Consider the following 6519-nt stretch of genomic DNA (forward strand, 5'->3'; position numbering starts at 1 on the left):
CAATGCCCAAGTAGCTGCCCGTGCTGGGCAGAGTTTAAGCTTCCTTTTCCTTTAAATTCTGAGTTAAGTTTTCCTTTGCTTATGTAGGATTCCAGGCTAATGGCCTGTCATTTAATTATTTTAACAGAAGGAACAAGATTTTCTCACTGTTTTCATACAGAATGTTGGGGGACCAGGGGCAGGAACAGGGCCAGAAGTGGACACAATTTTCTAACCAAATTTTCTCATTGGTGGCCAGGCATGGGGGCTCACGCCTGTGATTCCAGCACATTGGGAGGTCCAGGCGGGCGGATCACATGAGGCCAGGAGTTCGAGACCAGCCTGGCCAACACGGTGAAACCTCGTCTCCACTAAAAATACAAAAAAATTAGCTGGGCGTGGTGGCGGGCACCTGTAGTCCCACTCGTCAGGAGGCTGAGACAGGAGAATCACTTGAACCTGGGAGGTAGAGGTTGCCATGAGCTGAAATCGTGCCTCTGCACTCCAGCCTGGGCAACAGAGCAAGACTCTGTCTCAGGAAAAAAAAAAAAAAAAAAAAAAGTCTAAAGATGGTGGCCTTAGCAGGGAGAGGTGCCATGGCGCTGTGTGGAAGTATCAGTTGGCCAGTTGTTTTTGTGAGAAAAATTCCTTGGACCATGGCGTCAAGACAAGGAGACTGGCTTTCACAGAGGTTTGGGTTGGGTTCAGTTTTCTTCAGAACTTCAGAATGCACTACAGCAGGAAAATCATATTATAGGTGGAGTAAAGCTCCAGGTTTAAGCTCAAAGGCCAAAAGTTTCGCAAACATCTGATGATGAAGAGAAAAATTTTTAAGACCGTTTCAGCCTATTAAATAAAGTTAACATAACTGAGAAAAACAACAAACGAACAAACAAATGTCCTCATTGGCTACCAGGGACGATAAACTCCAAGGGAAAGAAGGGTGACAGCTTCTTCCCTCCACCAGCTAACCTCAAGGTTCTCACCTGGTTCCAAGGCAGCCTGCAATGATAACCTCATTCCCTTTCCCCACAGTCGTGGATATTTGGGAAGTGACCTTCCTGCCTTGACACACAACGTGTCCCACAAATACTTCATGCAGTTGTGAAATGCAAGGACCAGGTCACTCCCGAGGACAAGGAAGCTGGGGCTTAATGACCTTCAGTAAGACGGAGTCTCTGAGTCTCCGACCTTTTCCTTTTTTTCTTTTTTCTTTTGAGACAGAGTCTCACTCTGTCGCCCAGGCTGGAGTGCAGTGGCGTGATCTCGGCTCATTCCAACCTCTACCTCCTGGGTTCAAGTGATTCTCTTCCTCAGCCTCCCAAGTAGCTGGGATTATAGGCCCATGCCACCACACGTGGCTAATTTTTGTATTTTTAGTAGAGACAGGATTTCACCATGTTGGCCAGGCTGGTCTGGAACTCCTGACCTCAAGGGATACATGCGCTTCAGTCTCCCAAAGTTCTAAGATTACAGGCATGAGCCACCGCACCTGGCCTGCCCTTTATTCTTGTATCTGGGTGGCTCTGCAGCCTTTCTATAAGTCCTTCCTTCCAGACACCTTGATCCTTCGACTCCCATGCGTCTGTCCTGCTCTAGTAACTGTGATTACTGTGAGGTCAGTGAATCCCAAGGCAGCACAATTCAGTGGTCCGACGAGTGGGCTGTGGATCTTAATCTTCTCATCTTGGGACCCTCAGCTATGTCCCTGGAAGCTTCTGCATCTCTCTCTCTACTAAATGGAGATAAATAACTCCTATTTCTCAGGCTATATGATGAGTCAGTGAGGTGATGAATGGAGAAGGCCTATGTAGGGCTGGGTGCAGTGGCTCACACCTGTAATCTCAGCACTTTGGGAGGCTAAAGGGAGAGGATTGCTTGGGCCTAGGAGTTGGAGGCTGCAGTGAGCCATGATCATGCCACGACACTCCAGCCTGAGTGACAAGAGGGAACCGACTCTGAAAAAACATATTTTTTTTAAAAAAAAGAAAATGCCTCCAAAATAATGAGGATTATATAAGAAAAAAGAAAGAAAGAAAATGCCTATTTTGGGAAGTCATCTGCAGTTCCTATTATGATGTTTTTTGTTTGTTTTTTATTTTATGAGACAGAGTCTTGCTCTGTTGCCCAGGCTAGAGTGCAGCGGCAATCTTGGCTCACTGCAAACTTCGCTTCCCAAGCTCACACGATCCTCGTGTCTTAGCCTCCTGAGTAGCCGAGATTACAGGCGTGCACCACCATGCCTGTCTAATTTTTGTATTTTTAGTAGAGATGAGGTTTCTCCATGTTGGCCAGGCTGGAGTGGCCAACTCCAGTGATCCGCCTTTCTCAGCCTCCCAAAGTATTGGGATTACAGGCATGAGCCGCTGCACCCGACCTTACTAGGATGTTAGAGTGGGACCTTCAACCACCCAGAGCATCCATGGTTGTCACATCTGGGCCTCCATGGCATCTGATTGTCAAGTCTGGGAGGAGAAACAGAGCACGCTGAGCTCTGGAGCTCGCCCACCCATGGGTCAGCTGGGGAACCTCATGACAGGCTCCATTCTCATGGGAAAGGCCTGTAGATTCACCTCTGCCTGAGCCTGGGTGAGAAAATTCGTTTAATTCAAAGGTAAAGTGTTAGTAAGTTCCCCTGTCCCCACCTCCTGGCAATTCTAAATGCCACATCTTACAATTAGCTTCCTTAATAAATAATACAATGAATATTTTCATCTCCATCATTCTGTCCTGTGTGTCTTATTTTTCAGTTGATTCTAAATTCTGTAAGGTGGCCAGGCGTGGTGGCTCACACGTATAATCCCAGCACTTTGGGAGGCTGAGGCAGGTGAATCTCTTGAGGTCAGGAGTTTGAGACCAGCCTGGCCAACATGGTGAAACCCCGTCTCTACTAAAAATACAAAAAAAAAAAAAAGAAGCCAGGCGTGGTGGCGCATGCCTGTAATCCCAGCTACTTCGGAGGCCGAGGTACGAGAATCACTGGAACCTGGGAGGCGGAGGTGGCACTGAGCTGAGGTGGCACCACTGTACTCCAATAGAGCAAGGCTCGGCCTCAAAAAATAAGTAAGTAAATAAATAAAATAAATAAATAATAAATACATACATTCTGTAAGGGAAGAAAAGGATGTTATTTACTGACTTCCTAAGACTCCAATGAAGTAAAATGCAAAACTACAATCTCAGCACCAACAGGCAGGTTCCAGAGCCCCTCTGGGTCCTAGGTAATTAACCAGAGCCAAATCAGAAGACGTAATTTTACTTCATGGCAGCGTAATTTATGCTGTCCTCACAGGCCATATGTTAACCAGGGCCTGCAAAGGATGATTCACTCTGCTAATACAGCACACCAATGACTTGAAGCTGAAGCTAGTGATTTATTTTTAACTAAAAAGAATATTTTTTAGGCCGGGCATGGTGGCTCACACCTGTAATCCCAGCGCTTTGAGAGGCTAAGGTGGGTGGATCACTTGAGGTCAGAAGTTCAAGACCAGCCTGGCCAACATGGTGAAACCCCGTCTCTACTAAAAATACAAAAATTAGCTTAATGTGGTGCTGTGTGCCTGTAACCCCAGCTACCCAGGAGACTGAGGCAAGAGAATCACTTGAACCTGGGAGGAAGAGGTTGTAGTGAGCCAAGATCACGCCATTGTATTCCAGCCTGGGAGACAAGAGCAAAATTCCATCTCAAAAAAAAAAAAAAAAACCAAAAATTTTTTTTAGAGACAGAGTCTTGCTCTGTTGCCCAGGCTGCTGTGCAGTGGCGAATCATAGCCCACTGCAGCCTCCAACTCCTGGGCTTTCGTGATCCTCTTGCCTCAGCCTTCTAAGTAGCTGGGACTACAGGCTCACACCATCATACCTGGCTAATTTTTAAAAATTATTATTATTGTTGTTATTGTGAGACACAGTTTCATTCTGTCACCCAGTGGCACGATTCTTGGCTCACTACAACTTCTGCCTCCCAGGTTCAAACAATTCTCATTCCTCAGTCTCCTCAGTAGCCTCCTGAGTAGCTGCTGAGGGACTACAGGTGCCTCCATACCCATATGGTATGGGTGCCACCATACCCAGCTAATTTTTTTTATTTTAGTAGAGACAGAATTTCACCATGTTGGACAGGCTGGTCTCGAGTTCCTGACCTCAAGTGATCCACCCACCTCAGTCTCCCAAAGTGCTGGGATTACAGGCGTGAGCCACCGCGCCAGGCCTAAACAATTTTTTGTAGTGACAGGGTCTCACTTTGTTGCCCAGGCTGGTGTTGAACTCCTGGGCTCAAGTGATTTTCCCACCTCAGCCTCCCAAAGCACTGGGATTGCGAGGTTGAGTCATTGTGCCTGGCCTGAAGCTAATGATTAACTAATGCGCCCTGGTGAACCTGTGTCACCACGCCAGGCAAGAGACAGGAGGTTTCTTCTCTGAAGGAATTAACCAAAGGAGCCACAGTAAGAAGGACAAAGGGTGGGTGATGAGCTGCAGGAAATACAGCAGACTGAAGCCACGGTCTACACTTCAGTGTTGAATTCTGTATCCGTTATCTTGTGCTGTGTAACAAACAACCTCAAATGTGTAACGTCGTAAAAACAATCACCATTTTATTTGGTTACTCCATGGTCAGCAATCAGGGACGGGCTTTTCTGAGCTGTTCCGCTGACCCCACCAGTCAGGCAGGATGCTGGCTGGATGCTCTATGGTGGCTTCATCTGCATGTCTGGTGACAGTGCTGACTGGATGCTGGGCCTGTCTCTGCTCCAGGTCACTTATCCACAAGATTCTAGAAGACAATGGAGCAATACTTTCCTTATGCCGAGGCAGTGGTTTTCAAACTATTGATCAATCTTGGGGCAAAAATACATTTTCACACACACATGGACTCAACGCATAGACTCAAAAATTTTATTTTCTCTGTATCCTTTCTTGGGTATGAAAGAAAGAGAGAGAAAGAAAAAAGGAGGGAGAGAGGGAGGGAGAAAGTGCAGAAGGTGAGCAAAAGAAAGAGAGCCAGAAAGAGGGAGGAAGGGGAGAGGACGTGAGGGAAGGGGAAGAGAGAGGGGAGGGAAGAAGCCAAAAGGTTGTCAGGTGATTGAAAGCAACTGGGGAAGATTATTTATAGGTAGATGACAGCACTGATGAAAACAAAGAAAGAAAATGTTGGTGCACTATTTAGTTCTGCAGTTTATCACATTTATATAATAATAATATTGTAAATATTAACTACTGGTTGGGAGAAGGAGTCATTGGTAGTGAGGGTGAGTGGCATGAGAACTAAATTCTATCTCCTCCAAAACAGATCAATGGCTGCATTAAGAAAAAGCCACTATAATCATGTGATAACTGCAGAACAAAATACAGAAGAAAGCACTGAAAGAGCTGGAAAGGATGATTGCCCCTGGGGAGCCAGAGACGAGTATTGGACAGAGCGGGGAGCAGAGGAAATGACAATATTGTTTATTGTACATCTCTAGACATTTTATTTTTTTTCTGAGATGGAGTCTTGCTTTGTTGCCCAGGCTGGAGTGCAGTGACACGATCTCAGCTCGCTGCAACCTCTACCTCTCGAGTTCAAGCGATTCTCCTGCCTCAGCCTCCCAAGGAGCTGGGATTACCACTCCTGGCTAATTTTTTGTATTTTTAATAGAGATAAGGTTTCACCATGTTGGCCAGGCTAGTCTCAAACTCCTGACCTCAACTGATCTGCCTGCCTTGACCTCCCAAAGTGCTGGGATTATAGGCACGAGCCATTGCGCCCAGCCAGACATATGTGATCTTCAATCTTGACAAATAATAATGTAAAAAACCCTTTTAAGGCCAGGCGTGGTGGCTTGCGCCTATAATCCCAGCATTTTGGGGGGCCGAAGCAGGTGGATCACTTGAGGTCAGGAGTTCGAGATCAGCCTGGTCAACATGGTGAAACCTCGTCTCTACTAAAAATACAAAAATTAGCCAGCCATGGTGGTGGGCACCTGCAGTCCCAGCTACTTGGGAGGCTCAGGCAGGAGAATCACTTGAACCCAGGAGGTGGAGGTTACAGTGAGCCGAGATCATGCCACTGCACTCCAGCCTGGGTGATAGAGCAAGACTCTGACTCAAAAACAAAAACAAAACCTCCTTTAAAAATAACACTCACCACTGCCATTAGTTGGGACTAGAAAGTGAGTTTACAGAGCAACGATTTGTTTTGGAAATGCCGAGTGGTCCTTGGCTCCTGTCCTGTGGCTGCAGAGCCCAGTCCGAGGACTGCTCTCAGGCCATGTGGCATTTATTCAGCTCATCCTAATAATCCCAGGCCAGTGCTGGCCTCGGTTTCTTGGGTTGGTAGCAGCCTTCTTGACTTGGCATGTCACTTTGGAAATACTCAGAGGGAGAAAAATGCAAACAAGCGTGGGAAGTGTGTCTTGTACATCTGCCATGCATGTTCATCCCCTATATTTTGAGGCAGAGCCATATGCCAAGCACTTACAGTAAACCCACCCTGCCTAAATATTTACATATATTGCTTCATTTGCATAATCACAGGAAACCAAGTGTTACTGTCCCATATTC

General features: G+C 46.5%; 1 pseudogene; it reads left to right on the forward strand.

Annotated features, from left to right (window-relative positions):
- Positions 1-548: 548 nt before the first annotated feature.
- On the forward strand, positions 549-813 carry LOC126954813 (SRA stem-loop-interacting RNA-binding protein, mitochondrial-like; annotated as a pseudogene).
- Positions 814-6519: the final 5706 nt, after the last annotated feature.

The sequence above is a fragment of the Macaca thibetana genome, chromosome 5 (assembly GCF_024542745.1).
Source record: "Macaca thibetana thibetana isolate TM-01 chromosome 5, ASM2454274v1, whole genome shotgun sequence".
In the NCBI taxonomy this organism is placed as follows: Eukaryota; Metazoa; Chordata; class Mammalia; order Primates; family Cercopithecidae; genus Macaca; species Macaca thibetana.